Genomic DNA, 21922 nt, shown 5'->3' with positions numbered 1-21922 from the left:
AGAAGAGATAGACATGGAACATAGAAAAATGGCTGTTTATTAAAGTAAAAGGGAAACCACATGTTAGAATGAGGTGTTTGATTTTAAATGGAAATATTAATTGGGTGAACCAGAAGGGGCTTTTGATTTCTGAACTTCAGTACTTTGATAGCTGGACCTTGGTAGTCAGCCTCAGGAGGAGGAAGAGGCCAAATAAGGGAATAGACCTTGGTGGATAGCTTTGGGAATGTAGTCTAATAGTTTTGATTTGTGTGTGTGTGTGTGTGTGTTGTTTTTGTTTGTTTCTTTTATTGTTGTTATTGTCTTGTTTTAGTAAGAAAGAAGCTACTGGGGAGAAGGACAAGGCCTGCCATACTCAGGCTGGCTAGAGTTCTTATACATGGGACTGAAATACAATAACGATTCAAATTTAAGGCTGGGATAGTTTAGATAATGTTTGTCTCACAAAAGCTCGTGTGGTGAAAGCTTTCCTAAGATGTCATTAGGATGTAGGAGTCATACTCTTCTTAGGTCTCATGCAATCTCACCCTGTCCCACAAATACATCAGGAGGCCCTGATGAGATCTTGATGCCAAAACACACCTCTTTTCTATATAAAGTTCCCAGACCTGGATATTGTGTTAACAGCAACAAAAATGAACCAAATTGAGTACCACTAGAAGACAGAGGAAGCAAATACACAGGTATGTGTCACACATAGATAACAGCTACTGGTTTGTACACTCCTTATTTTATGGTAGAACTAGAAAAGTGTCTATAGTGGGTAAGATGTTAACATCTGTATCCATCTTTGTCTGTTTCTGCAATTGGCCACCTGTGTCACCTTGAGCAGTTTATTGAAACATCTAGACTCTTCATCCATAGACTAGAAACAACAGAACTTAGTTCTGGGGCCTGCTCTGAGTGATGAATATAATGCATAGGAAACAATAAAAACTAAATAAATATGAATTCCATTGATATTATCAAGGTGCTTCACGGAGTGCAAGTCAAGGAATCTACCAGTTAAGGGGGGAACAACGTTCAGGGGCACAGAGCTGAGCGCTGATTATTTTGCACCCATCTTTAAGTTTTCCACTCTTCTCTGAGACAAGGCAAACCTTTAGCACAAGATGGATGTACTTGTGAATCTGATTCCCCTTCAGTTTCAAACATTTTAAGTAGGCACCTAGGTAGAAAGATATACTCACGACTAAAGATATATAACAAGGAAGCATATCATGCCAACATCTGAGTACAGGCTATAAGGTAATTCCATCTGCTGTTGGTTCTCCCAAACAACTAAGACACAGCTATAGTCATGTGTTTATGGAAAGTTTACAGTTATCTTCACATATAATGGGAAAGTGGAAGTTTGTGACGTATAAGCCCTAAAATATTTACTACTTGGCTATTTGGGTTCTGACCCAAGAGGTGGATTTGAGGGAAATGGCAGGAAAAGGCAAGACAAGCTGGAAGGAAATAACTGGAAATGCCAAGTGAGATGGCATCATGAGACACTTACAGAGTAGAGACGAAATCATTAGACAGAGCATAATGCTGTTCAAGGGCCAATGGCATGGTTGCTGTATAAGGATAAATGCTATAGCCGAGAACATATGGGCAATGCCTCCCATAAAACTTAAAAAAAAAATGTGTCCTCTTAGGAAATCAAGCTAAATAAAGTACACAGAGCAAAACTCTGTTAGGAAGTGCATGCAAAAATAATTGGATTTAATTTGCTATGGTTGTTGATTTAGATGCTTATTGAAGAAACATCTATGAGGTTATAAAGAATACTTCAAATAAATGTGATCCTGTGACATTTTCACTTTATTACTTTAATAAATGAGATGAGGAGTATAAGAAATGGAATCTTCTTAATGGGAAAATCAGAGAGATTAATTATTTAAGAATTTCAAATTAGTATATACAAGAATGACTCTGGAACAGATCTTTATCTGCGTGCCCATATATCCCTGTTAAGAAACAGATTTATCTTCCACTTAGCTCCATATTAGCATCTTCTAAAAATTTAGCTCCAGTTGACAATGCATTTATCTCTCTGGGATAATCTTATTTATTGTGTAATTACTGTATCTTAATAAGAAGCACTTGTGGAAATCTGACTTAAAGATTTAAAAATATGTGTGATGTGTTTTAATCATCTCTGAGGCAGTGAATTATACCAATGACATTATGTACTTGAACTGATTTGCTGAGGAACTAATTTCTTCAGAAAAAGTACAGTTTTCTATTCTCTCAAATTCTCATGAATGCTTATGAAAATTTTCACATTTTCTTGATAATCAAAAACGCTTTCTAAAGAGCTATATATTTAGCAATATAAGATTTGTCAAAGTAAATTAAAGCATTCTCGTTCAGTCATTGAAATAATGGAAAAATAACTATATGGAAAATGTTTTCAGTATTTAAATGAAAGTGTTGGAACAATACATTCTAATTTTACAAGCAAAAATGTTCTGTACTTACAAATGAAATGTATAGTGACTCCCTCTGGAGTTATGAAATCATTATCGATTTTCTACAATATACTTTGTGTTTTTTGAATTTTACATACTATGTTTATTCTATCTATAGTCAGCAGACATAATAAATTCTACTAAATATATCCTATCTGGTATTCCAATATGCAAAGGATTGAATTTTACGATTTAGGGAACTGCATGATAACCTCTGCTGAAGCCAAAGATATGAGTAATTAGGAGAAGGGAGTATAATATATGTAGTCTTTGAAATTTTTGCTTGCTTTTTTCATTTGCCTAAGTCTAGTCTCAAAGAACTGATAATTAAAAATTAATCAGCATCTTTGAATACTTTAAATAATTCCAACTCTTCAGCAGATATTTGGAGTATTGAAATTCATTGACAGCCATATATATGTGTCCTTTCAGGCAGATTCGTAACTTTTACTTATGACTGTATTCTGATGAATAACAACCGAACATTTTATACACTTAGAAATGTGGCATTTCTAAAAGGCTCTTGAATTTGCTCTTGCAAATGACACTGGAGGCCAGAGAGATAAATTAGAGGGTAAAAGTGCTTGCATGAGTTGGGACACACATGGTAGAAGAAAACAAATGATGCCCTCAAGTTGTCCTGTGACATTGACATGTGTGTAGTGGTATGTGAGTGTGCATGCTTACTGTAAATGAAGAGTTTTAACAAAACACAACACAAACTGTCTGAACAGATATCGCCATTCCTGTGACCATGGAAGAAAGGGATGTTCCTGCGGTAAAAGGCATTACTTCTTCTCTAGCAGTCTGATGACTGATACAAAGAAGGTGGTCCTGAGGAGACACTAGGAGATTATTCTAATAGAGTCAACAAGGCTTGACTTGTGAGCTTTTGGAGGAAGAAAGAAAAAAAGAAACAAACAAATGGAGAAAAGTAAAGATAGCTGTTTTCACTTTCAAGTATTTCTTAAATTTTAAAACATGTCACATTATTAATGTAACAATTGATTTCTTCAACCCTTCTTGGAGTTTGATGGATATATTTTATCTCAATCATACTCCTCTCAATTAAAAATTAAATTCACACCAAAAACGAAAGTTGAGAAGATAGAATGGAAACTAGAAATCTTCCCCTGTCTCAATAACTGCACACTGCTTCTCAGAGTTGTCAGGAGAAGTATTCCGCTTTGAAAAACAGTGAAAATAGACAAGGGTGTGGCTCCTGTCTGTGGATTATTTAGTCAGTTCCATGGATAATTGCAGGTTGAAATCTCCAGCCAGATCTTAGGGCTCTGGGGAGTCCTGTTCAACATGCTGATGGGTGAGGTTCTCAGAATGTCTTGAATGGCTCTCCAAATTGACTCACTCCTTTTATGGTTTGGATGTCCTAGTAGGCCACCTGCATGGATTTATCATTTCTAGCTGTCTTGGATCAGTGTGGTCCTTGATCTGGAGTAGAGCCACATCTTTTTTCCTTCTGGCTTTCTTTCCCCACTCCTTCAGGGCTATATGTAGTTACAGCTTATGGCTCTTTCCAGCCCCATGACATAGCAGTATTCAGGATTTTTATAAATAGTCACAACCTCACTATGACCATGCCATCAATTTCTTGATGAGTAAAATGGAAAGAGAATTAAGTGAAGCTCCTTTCTCTGTCCAATGAGACTCCATAGAAGCCAAGTTGTTCTCCATAGGGGCAAGCCAAACAATAGTCAGGGCTGATATGGATTCACAGAAGTCCAGAGGAAGAAAGAATTTCAGAAATCAGAGAGAGAAATGTATCACAATGTTGTACAATGCAGGCAGTGATGGACCACGGGTGACTCGTCCAATGAGATGTAGTCCAGCCCTCATTCCAGAGTCTTTTCTCCCAGTGTGTAGACAACAGACCAAACTTGAGAAGTCTGATAAATTCTGTAAAAAGCCAAGTATCTACAAGGAGATGACTTCCTGTAACACTCAAGAAATGCTGATTCAATTGAATGATCCCTTGCTGAGACAGTGGCAACAGAATTGCACTCTTGGAAGGTTGCTGGATAAACATGCAGCAGGGTACAAAATTACAAACACACCATCTCCATTCATTTGAACTACCAACTTTGATATCAAGAACTTCTTGAAGAATATTCATTTTGGTGACTTGAATTATTTTAAGCCTAGACCTTAAAATTATAAGCTAATGTTTTCATATCACCTTATTTCAAAATTAAGATATAAATCAAGAAGAACTCATTGCAATGTCACAATATTTCAAAATGATAAAATTCAGATATTCAAAATGGGATTAATCTGTATCTGTATGTCTTATCAAATGTGACAAGTTAAACAGTCTAAGAAAGCCATTAAAATTTTTAACTGCTAGACTAATTATAGTTAATTTTAATAGATCCTTAATAAAAAGATTTCCATTTCCAAAATCAACTGTATTATAGAATGAATTAGCAAAGATTTGAATAACTCAGTGAAGCAAAGCTTCAGGAACCAATGTCCCCCAACAATAAAACCAAGCAAACTGAAGAAAAACTGTCATTTGTACACTACAGGAAGCAATGTATAGTTCTAATGGGAAGCTAAGTAGAAAAGTGTGTTTTCCTTGTCTCAAATCTGCATTCCAATCTTTATCGGAGGCATGAGGATGTGGAAATACACCGGAATGACATAGGGTGAGGGTAATAAGCTCCTGGGATGACAGCCATTTTAAATGGACTGCCATTTACTGGCCTTAAAGAAGAGGTGGGAACAGTTTTGAAGTCACTCATTTGATAATTCCCAGCTGCATTTCTTAGAGTAAGCTTTATAATCACTCATTTGGAAAAAAAAGGCAAAAATCACATCTTTCATAGTGTTTACACATACTATTTTATATATGAAAATACATGTTCATATATGTGTTTATGTATGTATGTATTATGTATGTAAAAGCAGGCTAGTGCTACCAATACTTAACAGCTAATAAATTGCAACTGTTGTTTTAGTCACCATTACTATGATTCCAGTTATACTGATAGATAGATAGATAGATAGATAGATACATAGATAGATAAATAGATAGATACATAGATAAACAGATAGATGAGAGAGAGAGAGAGAGAGAGAGAGAGAGAGAGAGAGAGAGAGAGAGAGCAGAGATATCAGTGGTTGGGTTTAAACATCTTCTGCCCAAGCTGCTTTTGAGCACTCTTGGTGTGTCTCATTCATCTTGTCCTAGAGTAAAATCCTGAAACTTTTGCTCATGTAAGCATACATATTCTTACATGTAGTAAATCTTTAGACATGTTTTAGCCAAAAACATTTCAAGCGTTCAGAATCCTTGGCAATAAGCATGCCCTATGGAATGAGTAATGATTTCTACTTTGTGTATTTGTACCAAAGGTGAAGGTAAACATTTTTCTACATTAGAATAAGGTACTACTGGCTACTGGGAAAACCAAGGGTTCTACCAAAAATGCTTATGTTCACCAGGTATGGTGGGATGCAACTAATATTGCCATTACTAGTAGTGTTTAAAGCGGGAGGAGTTCAAGCTTGTGGCCAGTCTGACCTGCGCACTCAGCGAGACACTGTCACAAAACCAAAAGAAACTAATCCAAAAAAAAGAATGAATGTCTGCACTATAGCTTTGCTGTGACTCATCAGGCTGTGAGCTAAAAGTAGGATTTGGTTATTTCCAAACACTAGATACAGTCACACTAAAAAATAAAACTCCTAGTGCTTTGCCCAGTTTACATTCTGGAAACATGGGATAATGGGCATCAAGTTTCAAAACAGTGATTTTAGACCATATTTTAAAAATGAAGATATATCCTAATAAGAAACTATTTGCTGGCAACATACTCTTATCAGTTAACTACTGGGAGGCAGCAAGGTTAGATAATTAGGCACAAATTTTAAACTCAGCCAAACTATATAAAAGTCATCGGTTTCTGATTGTGAAAACAGCGAACAGTCTTGCCTCCTTGAGTTCTTAAGACACATATAACAGAAGGCCTAGTGTCTCTCATAAAATAAAAAAGCAGGATGTATTATTATCATTGCTTGACTAAAGCACATACGTTATGTATACCTGATCACAATTCATTTATTCTTGATTAATCACTGTTTCTCTGCATTTATGAAAAGCAGCAGCGCACACATCTGTCAGGCATGGTTCTCAGTCATGCAGGAGGAGGACAGCTGCTGTTGCACAATTTTGACCATATTGCATAAGTTGATTTTATAAAACTGGCCTGAAGAGACAGATATGGAGAAAACCCTGTTGGTCTCTGTGAGCAGCTGGCATGGAGGATCAGTTTTTTGGAGTCTCCCAGATCTAATAGCCTCTGTTTCTGAATAAATGGCTCTAAAGTTACTCAAGGACAGTAAAATTAATGAAAGAATATGCAAGTGCTTTGTATGTTTTGATATATTTTTGATGAAAATTTCCAGTAAAGCAAAGCAAGTTCAAGGTCACCGAGCAGTCTGCCCACAGCCTGCACAGTACAGAAGCTGCAGGAAGCATAAGGAAATAAAACATTCAATCCTTTAAGAGAGGGATTTCAGGAGAGTTCCCATCGTTAAAGAATGCCTGTAATGTTTATTTATTCTCTTGACGACTCGATTTCTAATTACTTTCCCCCATAGAGATAGTAGAAGAGAATGTAAATGCAGTTTTTAAAGAGCAGTATAAAACCAAGGTCCACATTAAAAAAACCCATCACAACCTGGATGCTCACATACCCTCAACCAAAGGAAGAGAACTTTCTCTTTCGTCAGAAATTAATATTTTAGTCACTTTACAACACTGTCCTGAAGCCGTTATTTATACATGACTTTGTGATAGTTTTGAGCCATTCTATTTCATAAAGATAATAGAAAAGAATTTCCAAGCACGGATAGCCAGCTGTAGTTTGAAATATTTGAACATGACCTCTGAGCACGTTACCTTGGAAAAGTGAAATGGCATCAATACAGGTTGCATTGGGTTTTCTGCCAAATTACATTTAATATCATTGGGAAAATGGGCATTATTGCATTTCCCTTCCATTTCTGTAATAAAAACCCATCAAGATCATTCACTAAGCAATTCATTTAGGAAGCGGGGAAGGTGGCCTGTGATGGAGTTTTGGTGAAGGAAGGAGGAGTAGAAGCTGACCCAGTGATTCTCCAACTTGGCCAAGGATATCTGCTTTTTAACAAATTGTATAATCATAAGCCGTTCTCCAAATGAGTTCTATCCAATAGAAATATAATGTATTACAGCTACATATTATTGATATTCTAGCATTCACATTAAAACTAAAACTAGCAAGTAAAATTTCAAAGTATGTTGACATAAGATATCAAAACATCACCATTTTGATACATAATCAATATTTTTAAATATTATAAGTGAATCATATAGTATATGAATGATATGTAAATAAAACTCAAAATGAGTGGCAATGCTTTAGGTTAGTTCTGCCATTCTAAAACTCTTAAATTAACTGTTAACTTATGTTTCATCTTAATTTGGACTGGGCACATCTCTTCCAAATGTCCAGTATTCACATGTGGCCAGTGGCCATTTACCAGACTTAAATGGTTAATGTATAGGATTGGGAGTCCTGTGAAGGAATCCGTCATGGGAATTTCATGTTTTCTCTTTAGCATTTCCTTTTAGCCCACAGTATTCTCAGTGAACAACACTTGAAAATTCCAGGAATTTAGCCCTTCCTTCATCACACACATTCTCCATTGATAAAGAACTACTGAAGGTCAGTATAATAAAGTGCTTTGATTAAAGATCATGTTAAAAGATGATTTCAAATAATCTCAAGTTTCGCTTTGTTTCAACTCACAATTACTCAGCATGATAAAGGGAATAAATTAATAATCTCAATTCCATACAGTTGCCATTGACAAATGAGTAGTTTTGTTTTTACCAATGAAGTCAAGACAAGCATTTTCTTTGATCTTGGCCCACGAACTGCAAATTTTCCCCATTCTTCTTCACTTGTTCTGTTCATGAATATTAATGTCCAAGCAGAAAGGATATGGAAGACTGGAGGCCTTTCTTAGAGACTGAAGGAAGAAGGATTTAAGCGGGTCTAGACTCTTCTTTAGCAGACCAAAAAAAAAAAATATGTAGTTAAGACAGAAATAAATATAGAGGATTTGGGTTGTGTTGAATCTCAAAACTTTCTTGCAGTGGAGAAAGCAGAAGTCCTATTCTAGATAAATGTAAGTGTGAGCCACACTCACACTATTCACAGAAATGTAAGTGTGAGCCACACTCACACTATTCACAGAAATGTAAGTGTGAGCCACACTAATTCTTCTACTGATGCCATTTTATTTTCCTCAAAGTTTTGGTAAGATCCCTTGAAGTTCAGAATTTGTCAACACAGAAATCTTTAATTTAATAAATAAATTAATTAAAAAAAAGAATTTGTCAACATCTAGGCTAGTGCTCTCAACCTTCCTAATGTTGCTATTACAATTCTACATGTTATGGAGACCCCCAACCACAAGTTTATTTGTGTTGCTACTTCATAACTATAATTTTACTGCTGTCATGAATCGTGAATCCTAATCTAAATATTTTTGGAGGCAGAGGTTTGCCAAAGGTGAAAACTCACAGGTTGAAAACCATTCCTTTAGGCTTAAATGAAATTGGACTACAAATATGACTTTTGAGCCTGTTCTTTGTTTTTAACACACACACACACACACACACACACACACACACACACCAAAATAAACAAAATAAAAAACCAAATATCCAAAATGAGTCTTTCAGGAAAACTAGTAAATAATTAATATCCTACCTTTCAGAAAGCAGAAGTTCATTATAAGATCAGCAAGCTCGTTGCATGGCACTCTCTCCCCTTTAGGCCAGGTTTTGATGTCTAAAAGAAAATACTGGTCCAAGATCACCACAGAAAAGTCCTAGATTTACACCATGAAATCTTATGTCCTTATAATTTTGCAGTTCCTTAAAACAGGAAGTGTCGATTCAATGTCAGTGAATGAATATTTATGAAGCTCTTCTACATTATGTATGGAAAGAATGAATGTTTCACCAAGGGCTGGTGATAAGCCAGAGTGACTCAGATTGTGTATCTAAGTCTACTATGAAAGACTATAAATGAACTCTATCCACACTTCCATTATAAGCAGCTTTGGATGAAGATCTTTGTGTTGGCTAGGTTGGATGGGAGCTTCTTTCTACATGACAGATTCTCTAAAAAAACCAATTACAGATTTCAGGGAGTCGGCGTTCATGTTCTTTTAGTTGAAAAGATGTAGATGGAAGTTTCTGTTCCACCCGGTCCCACAGCCATTCAGTCCCAAATAAACACAAAGAGGCTTATATTAATTATAACTGTCTGGCCTATTGTTCAGACAATTCTTATCTATGTGTAGTCATGTGACTTGGTACCTTTTCTCAGTGAGGCATTCTCAACTTGCTTCCTCTGCTTCTGGATAATGACTGTATCTCTGTCTTTTCTCTTCCTAGAATTCTCCTAGTCTGATTGCCCCTCCTATACTTCCTGCCTAACTATTGACCAAACAGCATTTTATTAAACCAATTCAAGTGACAAATCTTCACAGTGTCCAAGAGCATTAACCCTTAATAGACAGACATTTTGTTGTTGTTTGAAAGGTGTTCCGACTTACAATATATATCCCTGGCTGCCCTGGAACTCACTGTGTAGACCAGGCTGCCCTCTGCTTCTCACGTGCTGGGATTAAAGGTGTACACTACCATACCTAGCTTGGACAGACATTTTAAAACTCACTAGCATAGAGAGAATCTCCAAACTCACTTGAAAGCTAGGTGAGCTGAAATGGTTCTTGGTTTCCAGGTATTTTACGTAGGGTCTATCTAGTAACAGAAAACAAAGATAGAGGATCATGGACTTTAATCAACCCAAGTGTCACTATTTCCTTCTTTTCTCCGACACACATTTAGAAGAAATAGAAGGACACTTTCTCCTGGAAACCTTCCCTTTTATTTTATTCAAAAGCGGGTTTGGCATTAAGATAAAAGGCTTATGAAAGATCTAAGGCAGCAGCTTCAGTGAGTCATTCAACCCAGCAGTACTGCCACACGAATTCTATTTCCTCTGACTGTAGCTGCATTCAAAGAAGGTAGAGTTTCTCCTAGCTATTTGTCAGACCACTTGCAAATTGCCCCATCAACAGATTTTTGCAAGAGATTTCAGATTTTCCCTTGCAGCTATTCATTTGGTGATATTTCTCCTCTCCCATTCTCATCTCTAATTTGGTCTCTGCTTTATAAAGGCAGCCAGTAACATCTGAAAGCTAAGCTGTTAATTCAACAAACATCATGAGGATTAAGGATGTGACAGTCTTATGCTCAGACAACTTGCTTCCTAGTGGTGCTCAGAAACAGGAAAGGGACTGTAAACAATATTTTTTTAATGTGCTTATTGCTGTTTTTGATGATTACCATGGAAACATTGGTGAGAGAAAACCAGATGTTAAGAGCATCAAGCATCAAGAAAATCTTCATGAGACATTTTTATTCTTTTAGAGGCAAAGTGAGTCCCAAACTGGCAATCAAGAGAATAAAATCCATCTTTCCTACATTGGGCCTGGACATTTCTCAGTAAACTCATGGAATCGAAAGTCAGTCTTTCACTCTGAATTTACTAATTCAGAGGAGCGCACACTCGAAGAAGTTACTTGTGAACTGGAAGGCAGAACCTGAAGAATAAATAATTATAAAGGTGTAGTTTTATTACTCGGTAGGACTAACTGGTTTTGTCTCTGATTCAAATTTATTTTAAAATCTTTTATAGACTGTTTATTCTTTTAAGCATTCTACCATCCAAATATGTACCTTCTTATTGTTCTCATTAAACAATGAATTACATCAAAACCTTGACATATATTTGTTATGTATTTGTAGGAAGTTCTTGATTGTACTTTGCACACTAAACTTAACAAAGCCATATTTTTTTTGATATTTTTTTATTGAGAAAAGGAGAAGAAAAAAAAAAAACAAGTTTCCACCTCCTCCCAGCCTCCCATTTCCCTCCCCCTCCTCCCCCCCTACGCCCCCTCCTCCCACCCTTCTCCCCCTCCCCCCACTCCTTTCCCCCTCCCTCTCCAGTCCAAAGAGCAGTCAGGGTTTTCTGCCCTGTGGTAAGACCTAGGACCTCCCACCTCCGTCCATATCTAGGAAGGTGAACATCCAAACTGGCTGGGCTCCCACAAAGCCATCACATTACATAGGATCAAACCCCCGTGCCATTGTCCTTTGCGTCTCATCAGCCCTCATAGTTCGCCATGTTCAGAGAGTCCAGTTTTATCCCATGCTTTTTCAGTCACAGTCCAGCTGGTCTTGGTGAGCTCTCAATAGATCAGCTCCACTGTCTCAGTGGGTGGGTGCATCACTCGTGGTCCCGACTTCTTTGCTCATGTTCTCCCTCCTTCTGCTCCTCATCGGGACCTTGGGAGCTCAGTCCAGTGCTCCAGTGTGGGTCTCTGTCTCTATCTCCATCCATCACCAGATGAAGGTTTTAGCTTCTTTAGATTCACCTATTGTAGACTCCGTGACCCTTATTGATGGCTAATGAGTTCAGCAAGAAATTAGGGTAGAGTTCTTCTTTTCCATAGTTTACCTAAGAGAATATATTTGTTCACCAGAACTAAAATAGTAAGTTACAAACAGATCAGTCTGCCTTCCTGCATGGTCTTATTCAATCACCAGGCATGTTTCATTGAGTGTGTGGATATCTCTCTCTAGTAATTAACTTAGTCGTTTTTCTCTGTTGGCTGTTGAACTCCATAATTTATGTTTTAAAGGATATGTATCACTTGTGACAATTAAATTTAAGGTCTTGGCTTCCTTGCATAATCTGGTTCATCTCCAAGCTTTATTTAGTTTTTCTGAGATTACAGATATCTCCTAAAGAAATATATGTTATGTGTTAATTCATTTTCTTACCTCATTAACCTGAGGGGAAAATGATCACATTTCCCTTTCTTAGAGGACCCTCAGACTTCCCGTTACCTTTTCTCTCCTTCTCCGCATCTAGAGTCACGTGCTAACTGTACCCTTCCCTTCAGTGTCAAGGTTTATAACATTTGGTTAATTTCCTTGTGTGAGCTTTATAGGTTGATTCTAAAGGTAAGAAGGAGAGTTTATTATGATGATATAAATGTTCAATAAATGTTCATTGGAGAGCCAGGTAGTATACTAGGATGACAAATTTATTATTTGCCATGTTGTAATGTTAAACTCAACTCATGGTGGTCAAATGAATATTTTTCCAGACAAATACACACACACACACACACACACACACACACACACACACAATTTTCCACAAAATCAGGGTAAATTCTGTCTAACTTTTTATTTGGGTCATGATTTCCTTATACATAGTTTGCTCTTCAGGCACCGTTTATAATTGTCTATAGAACACAGATAACACAAAAGGTATATCAGCCCACTACCCAAACAGACCATAATCTATTCTAATTTTGGCTGGAACATATGATTCTTGGAGTTTGTGAACCAATTTTAACCACTTGAACCTCCTGTCTAATTGTAATTGATTGGCCTGATAGAAATAAAGGTCTTCTTAAGAGACACTTGAGTCTCTCAACCTGACTATTGAAACAATGGACTCTAAGGAAGTGGAAATTTCTCCCAAGAATCTCATGCTGCAAGAAGGAAAAGGCACCAGGCAGAAAAGGAACTTGTCTCCCAGAGGGAGATTTCCCAGTCTTAGCAACTTGCCAGATGAGCTTTACTGAGTCAGACCAAAGTCCAGACAAGGATGGGTTTATGCAGACAGGACCACACTTTGACTAGTACTGCTCAGATACGCAAATCCTTGGACCTCCTGTTTATACTTCAGTCTCACTGCAAAATTTGAAAGATGGACATGGGGGCATTTATTAAGTCTCGTTGCCCCTTTTTTCAATGTTTCTGGCTTTTTCTTTTTAATTTGATTCTTTTAATTGGCTTATTAAAATGGATGACTAGACCTAACTTGGGACAGAGGCTGTGTGACCTCTGCCCAAGTTCTGTAACATTTTCTGAAATATCTTCTCAAACTTTTGGTAGGAGATTTTCATGAGCTGAATGATTTTGTGGTTTTTTTTAAAGAAAAGTTTGTTGAATTACTTTCTTACTATACAGAATGTGTTTGGAAAGAACTGTGGGGAGGCTAAATATCTTGATGCGTCAACATGTCTTCATGTTGTTCTTATTTGGAGTATGACTTAAAAACAACTTCTGGAATCCAAGTATTTTTTCCCCTCAGAAATTTTGAGACACTGCTTTTCTACACTTCCTGCTGCGTGGCTGATGAAAAGTTTGATACCAGTTACAAGATCATTTCTCCCTACCTGAGAGAGACTTTCAATGCCTTTTCTTTGGAGTTTTGAAATTAAACAGGGTACAACGGGAACATCTATTTCTCACTTATATGATGTGGCTCTGGATGTATAAATTAAATCCATTGTCTACGCTCAGTTTGAATATTAATCTAAGGTTTCTTTGATGACCCTTCTCCCCAGTCTATCTGGGACAATTAGAGGTTTTTAGAGTGAGAGGAAAAGCTACTGCATGCATCTGCTAGTTTGGCTTCTTTATTATTACCCATTTTTTTCTTTTTCCTGTATTCCAGGAAATGATACTTAATTTGTAAGCCTTTCAATAAGAAACCAATGTTTAATATACAATAGGTCTTATTCTTCTCTAACACGTTATCCCATACTGTTATGTCTTAATGTTTAAGGGACATAATTATCTCTTTCGTATCATTGAGGTCTGTGATAAGCAGGTTCTTAATTACTCTTCAATACAACATAGTAGTCACTTTTTACATTTTTATTTTTATTTTGTGTGTCTCAGTGTTGTTGTTTTGTGTGTGTGTGTGTGTGTGTGTGTGTGTGTGTATGTATGTATGTCTATATACCACTTACATGCCTGGTACCTGTGAAGACCAGAAGAGGATGTCTGATTAACCTGGCATTAGAGTTAAAAACCACTAAAACACCATCCTATGTTTTGGAGTGTTTTGCACATTAAAGTCATTAAACAGTTCTGTAAGTGATGAGAGAAATGGTACTATTCAATCATCTTCACGTCTATTTTATTTTGATCCACAGAATCTGTGACGTGGGCTGGAACCATGTTTCAATATTGGCTAAGCATAAGAAAATGCTGGCATCAATACTGGGGAAATAACTCATGAAAAAGAATCAGTAAAGGACGAAGGGTCAGGGTCAAAACAAACAGGGAGAAAAAGCAAGTTCACAGGTTTAAAAAAGTCTTCCTGAGGTCATGTATTGTGAAATAATTTCCTCCAAGTTTTAACATTCCATCCTTGAAGGAGGCGAACTGAGACTCAAGATTCTAAAGACAGGTTCATTAAAACACAGGAAATTCTAGAAGGAGGTTCATTAAGAGTCAGAAATAGCTGGTCAGTGGTGGAGCATACTTTTCATCCCAGTATGTGGGAGGCAGAGGGAGGTAGATCTCTGTGAGTTCAAGGTCAGCCTGGTGTACAGAGCAAGTTCCAGGACAGGCTCCAAAGTTAAACAGAGAAACCCTATCTTGAAAAACAAAACAAAACAAAATTCAGAAGTAAACAACTCACAGGTCCCAGGAAATCCCTGAGAATTAGCTGATTCATAAGAAGACCCCTTTCCAAAATTACACAGGTAGTTTGCTAAGGGAAGGAGTGTCTAATGTATCCAGTAGCCTGCAATTTGTGTAGCTGCCTCAAGGGCTCCAAATTTAATGAGTCATCACAAACACTAGGTGAACTTTCAGGGGTCAAACTCTGAGTCTTCCATATTCTTATAAATGATTATTCACTCAGACTCCTGCAAGTAACTGAAAAGTAACTTTGGTTCATCCATGTTGGACTCTGGTTTTATGGTTATTTTTTGTCTGTCATAAGTTCTCCCTCTGAAATGAGTTTATGACTGCTCACCTCTTCCCAGAAAAAAACTAAGTGTCACATAACACCATTAATAAGATGCAAATCCAGAGAGTTGAAATTTTCAACCTGTATTCCCTTGGTCTTTGTGGGATTGCAACTGGAACATAAAATGGCTGTTTGAAGGCAAGAGAGAAAGATTTAACTTGTAAATAAGATCTAAATCTATACAAGATTCTGAATGCAGCAACAGCACACATTTTGTTAAGTTTCAAAGGCCTTGAGTAAAATTCAGCAGAAGTAAACAGACAGGCAGCAAGAGACACGCTCAAGGGGAAAACCACAAATCTCTCCTCCAGTAACTGTCAAAGGAGACTCTTCTGAAAACAGCAGAGTAAAACAAAACAAGAAAAGGAAATAAAGAAAAAAGTGAAGGCAAAATCGGTGCTTTCCCATTGAGACACCGAATCAGAGAGCACGAGAGCAGGGGCTCTACAGGCCCCAGTGACTGTTAAATACACCTAGGGACAGAGTGTGCCCTGCTTGGTGCCTGTTAAAGAACTAATTTAGAGGTCAGGTCAGAGAACCTTGTACTGCAGCAGAGAGTTTTTGAAAAGCTCTGTTTTCCTTCAATTTCCTCATTGGCAAAATAGGGAGAGCCTTGTAAGTGATGTGGTTGAGAATGGAGAGAAGGTGAAGTTAGGTTATTTCTAGACTACAAAGAAGTAGACATGAAGTGGTGACCTCCCGCAGACATAATGATTGCATATTAAAGAAATCATGGTACAGAATAATTGCTAGAATTCCGTGTGGAGTTTTCTGGAGAGTTCACGTGGAAGTCCTTTAAGATTTTATTTTTGTTTTTAATTGTGTATATGTGTGGACATGTGCATGAATGCAGGTATGCCTGGATGGAAGAAGAGGGAATCAGATACATTGGAGCCAGAGTTAGCAAGTTGTTGTAAGCTGTATGATATGGCTCTTAGGAACAAAACTCGTTTCCTCCAGAGCAGGAGTACATTATGCTGGTCATCTCTCTAGACCCCATGTATAAGTTCTTTACCTTCATCTGTGTGAAATTTCAAATGGCATGTGTAAATTTGCCTTTATATGGTTATCATATATATATGATGTATGTTCCTGTATCACCATTAACTACCAATTCACTTGATATTGAAAGAAACTGTAATATTTGCTGAAGTCTAACAGGCATGCCCAGTGTTTTTGACATTACAACACAATGTCTGATGTGGGAGTGTCATATATCAATCTGTTGATTTCATTGGTTAAGTAATAAAGAAACTGCTAGGCCCATTTCATAGGCCCACCCTTAGGTGGGTGGAGTAAACAGAACAGTATGGTGGGAGGAAGAGGAAGTGAGCTCAGACTCCACAGCTCTCCTCTCGGGAGCAGACACCTGAGAGAGACGCCATGCCCCGCTCCCGGGCAGACACATGCCATGAAGCTCCTACCCAGGATGGACTAGGCTAGAATCTTCCCTGTAAGACCGGTTCTCGCCGCTCTTATTATTACAAATGTCATTTACAAAGCATACACATAAAAACTGTACAATCAATTTACAAAAAACATACACACACAAATATCACAATATCATCATAATATTTTAAGTTATAATTGCATTGGGCCACAGTCACAATTATTCTCAGCTACATCAAGTACATCTAGATAGCGGGCTTTGGGTTTGATAAGCCTTCAGGGCTTCCTTGGTTTTATCTGATTTAAGAATATATTTTATAGAGGAAACTATGGGACACAACAGAAAGAGTAGGAGTTATATAGATACACTAGGATAAGCTGGAGCCCAGATCCTGGTTTCTCATAGGTGTTTGGTATATGTCACTCAGACACAGAGCCAAGAAAACATCTATAGAAGGCAGCGTTGTGGGTTACCCGTCCTGGTGCTTCTGTTTGATTTGCCCTCCATATTTAACACATTTAATAATAGCAAATTGTGTGAAACTTCAGTGTATGGTGCACTACATGAAGAACTCTGTGAAAACCATAGAAACCATGAGTGAAAGGTGGTCTCAATACTTGGTAAGATGGCCACCATTCTTCTGCATTGCAGTGGAGAACAAAATATTAAGAGCTACCATTTCCACATGCTGGGGAAATAACTGTCTCACACACACACACACACACACACACACACACACACACACACACACACATCACTCTTCTGAGTCGGTCACAGCCCCACTCCGAATGATGACTGACAGAAACAATAACAAAACCCATCCCCAAAGGCAGCTTTTCATTTTGCTTTTGATACTCTTGGAGGTACACAGAGCCTTTCTACCAAGGGAGCAGGTTGGGAATAGACTAATTAATTTGTCAATATCACGCTCTGTTAGCTTGCACACATTTGCAATTTTTTCTGGCTTTTAAATGATACCCTGGGACTCAAAACTTTGAAAGCCCAGCTAAAATAAAGAAGGATGCCGAAGTCACATGAAAAACAGTTATGACAGTGAGACACACTGTGGAGGTTCACAAAGGAATTCAGCTCTTCAACATCCCAAGACAATTAACCTTGCTGGTATATGTTAAACATGCTAAGCAGTTCCAGGCTCCCTTCAGTCCCTCTGGACAGATAAAGTGTGATAGTCACGTTTAATGACAATATTTTCTCTCAACATTATTTCTGACATATTAATTAAATGCTTTTTTTCTCCCCTTTGGCTAAGGTGTCCACTTCATTTAAAGTTCCAGATTCTTACAATGAAACGAATACTATGTTTAGAAAATATTGCTCTGTTGAAATGGAGTGAATTGCATACCTGCAAACAGGGGTTCAGAGACACCCCATAATTACATCAGGGAGTCATGGTATTCTTTTACATAGGATAGTTACTATTTACATGTAGAAAGACGGGGCACAGCAGCCTCATGCCAAGGCTATCCATACAGTGGCCCTGACCCTCATGGTTCCTGGAAACAATTTGCATAATGGTCCATGATCAAAAAAGATTCTTCAGAAACCCACACTTTCTCAATCAATGAGCCTCCAAAACCTTTAATGTCCCCCCAAGTTAGTAATAGAATATATAATTCATTCATTAATTGACCACTTTCCCTCACTGGCCAATCTAGAAGCATCTGCTGGAGAACTGTTCCTGCACATCTAATCTGGAATGAGGATAGTTAAGCCAGAATAGAGGTCATAAGACTGGACACTTGAGCTCAGTGTGTGAAAAATCACTGAGCGCTGTGACATGTTAGTCTACTTTTCTAATAGGCGTGTGCGCACATGTGTATGTGTGTGTGTGTGACAGGAATGGTGACACCTATCTCTGAGGACAAGCAGTTTCAGTTTTACTCTCTTAGGGAGGGGTGTGGGTTGCGGGGTCTCACGGTGCAGTCCAGACTGGCCTCCAAGCTGAGAAGATAATGGTGGAACAAGCCTGTGGAACTCACGTTGAACAGTACAGACTTGAGAGAATTCAATGGCTTTTCTAATGTTCAAGCACAGAAAGTGATTGGCCTTTCACTCTTCTGCTTCTAGAACTGATCATTTATACTGTCCCTCTTCATGGGAAAAGACACTTGAGAACCCTTCCAGTGTGCCAGATTGTGGGGTCCAGGAGAGAACATGGTAGACGGATCATGCCAACATCATCTTACTCTATTCTAACACACTGCTAAAGACATTTTGGGTTTTTTTTGTCTTCATGTATGTGTGTGTCTGTGTATGTATATGTGTGTGTTCAACTGAATAGATCCCCTTAATAAACATTCACCACACAGCATAAATTCCACTTATATCCTCGTGAACAAAAGAGCTTATTTTCCATTTACTAGTCTATTGCTGCATAAACCAAGAACATTTTTTATAGCTAAAGTCTCTAAAACTTTTCTGAATTTCTAAGTGGCTAGCACCTAGAACATAGGCATTGTGAATTAAAGATGAATACTCAAGGAGCTTTCTCTTCCAGCCCCATAAAGAGTCTCACCCAGGAAGCTGGGACAAGCAAAGCAGAGCATGTTAGCTTTTCTTTCTGATAGATCAAGGATGTGTGAGCAAAGAGACATGCAACCATAGTACATGCCTACTATGTAACATGTTTCTGCTCCTGTGAGGACCCCAAAATGAAACATTACATATGTGTATCTCCTTTCCCATCATTAAATTAACAAGTTGGCCTTTGTAATCTTGCTAATAGAGTGTGAGTTACAAATTAGTATTTAATGTTCAATTGTTTTAAAGCTATCCTTTGGTCTAAAAGAAAACAGAATTGTCTATATAAACAAAGAAGATTCTGAAAAGGGAATGATTTCTTCCTTCGCTCCCTGGGCTCTCAGAGGTATTGTGGTTTTTAGAGGTATATGAGTCATGTGACTATCAGAGACCTCATATGTCTTTGCCAGCATCAGGAAACAGCAGTTAGCAAGAAACTGTGTTTCGTTTTCAAAGGACAACTCACTAGCAAGCTGAAAGCAGGCACCACACTTATTCCAACAGGAAGAAACACAGGTGACAGGAGGCCTGTGGTTGTAGCAAGTTTGATTCTTACCAGGTCAACTCCTTTATCTCTCCTGAATACATGGCCTAAGGGAGTCTCACGGTGCTACAAGAAGGGGCCCAACCCCTCATCTAACCCGGTTTGTTCTCCTATCCCCCATAACCCTCTGCATCATAAGATATTGTTGCTGGTTCTTATTTTGTTTTGTAGCCCTACCCTCTTTTATTCTGAAACTCAAAGGAGAGTGATTAAGCTACCAATAGACTTTTCTAAGACATTTTACAATGTCCCCTAGATATGCTGTGTGCTCCTCTTAAACCATTTCCACAGGTATAAACGTGACTCCATTGATCTGTACAAATGAACATATGAACTGGAATTTTAATAAGGCTAGAATAGAGTCTGGTCCCTGAATGCCTCATCCACAGGAAATATCCTGGGAACAAAAGTCTCTATCCCACATAGTTGTCGTGAGACATAGAGAAATTTTTTGCAAATGTCAGAACACAACATCTGATTTACCATAAATACTTATAAATGATCATTCCAGGCATTCTTTCTCTGTCTATCCTTTTTTGGCCTCCTCCATATGTAGAAACACAAACATCTGTATATATATATATATGGAAAGCAATTAGATGCATCCAACAAATTATTTGTATAGTAAATATGTTTACATAAAAGCATGTGCACATGCACCTGTTGCTGATTGCTCTTTAATTACTTTAAGCATCATATTTATTATTTTAAAAGCCATGTGATTCCTTTGACTCAAACTTAGAGTCTTCCCCACCATAGGCATATATCCAAGAGAAATACAGTGCTGCTCTTAAGAAAGCAGAAAACTCTATCAATAGCTTTCCATAGTAACAAAAAATAAGAATAAAAGCATGTATGACACAGAACAATCTAATTACTCATCTTCCTATCTGCATCTTTTATGGCATAGACACCTACAACAATTTCTCTTTTCTTTCTGTTGGAGACCTGCCCAGTTCTCTTTGTCATACTGCCCTCTGTACATCTGATCCTTGTTAGAATGGTGTAGCTTTCAACTTGATTTTCCCATTGTACCATGTCTATCTCAACACATTAAACTTATAGCGAAAGAGAAGAAATTCCTTAAAAAGCAAAAGACACAGAGAAAAGCAATGACAGTTGGGGATAAGGCAATAAAAGCTTTTAAATGTACCATATTTACCTTTATTTTTATTAAGAATAGTTTTTATTAAGAAGTTAAACTGCATATCCATACCTTTTTAATCTTAATCTTCTTGAATCTTAGATACAAATGTCAGGGCAACATTGGGATTGAAGTAGTGTTCTCAGGTCCCTACCACAGCGACAGTCTTCTTAACTTCCACACAGTTTCCAGAGCAGCTGTCTCCAAGTTCCTAAGGACGGAGGGTTCCTCTAAGTCTACAAAATCAGAAGAGAAAGATTTGCAAACTCAAAACAGAAATCAACAGAGTTACACAAAATCCAAGACTAGGAGCTACACATAAGTCACATAAATAGCAGTTAGGAGTTCAGCACTGAGTGATTAAATAATCATCCCAAACACAAACGCACATGCATACCACTCCATAGGCACCATCACCATAACCTCTACCACCTTCACCAGGGCCATGAGGTTTACCACTATTATGACAACTCCCACCACTGTCACCACAAGCAGCACCAGTACCGGCACCACAGTTACCACTGACGTCACCACTACTACCAACAAGTAATTATAGTAGTACACCGGAAAAGACTTTTCTTGGACACAACAATATCAATTTGCTCATTAATTTTTAGAGGGAAAACTAGGGTTGGAGAGAAGTGATTCTGCAGGATGAGTTGGTTTGGAATGAATGAATGGAAAAATGAATGAATGAATGCCTCTTTGGCAAAGAGTATGTACTTATTCCTGATCTCTATCCACTTTCCTCTTTTGTATCTAAGATACCGAAGCTACCTGTTACCACCACTGGCCATTTCATCATGGGTACCTCCAGTACATCATTTCAGCTTTCTTATTTCTAATATAAAGACACTTTGCTACCCAGTCCAGAGTCTCTTTTCTATGTACTTTCTCACTGGG

The 21922-nt window shown here is 37.8% G+C and overlaps 1 protein-coding gene across 1 annotated transcript in view; it reads right to left on the bottom strand.

The window, feature by feature from the left end:
* Positions 1-21922, bottom strand: part of Sgcd (sarcoglycan delta) — a 682952-nt gene that overhangs the window by 508326 nt on the left and 152704 nt on the right. The window contains exon 2 of the mRNA XM_041676147.1: positions 21092-21255. The gene's annotated coding sequence lies outside the window, so the exon portion shown is untranslated. The remainder of the gene's footprint in view (positions 1-21091; positions 21256-21922) is intronic.

Source organism: Microtus oregoni, unplaced genomic scaffold (genome assembly GCF_018167655.1).
Source record: "Microtus oregoni isolate MIOR12 unplaced genomic scaffold, Mior012 000027F_ref0000203, whole genome shotgun sequence".
NCBI lineage: Eukaryota > Metazoa > Chordata > Mammalia > Rodentia > Cricetidae > Microtus > Microtus oregoni.
This window is presented reverse-complemented; position numbering and strand designations above follow the sequence as displayed.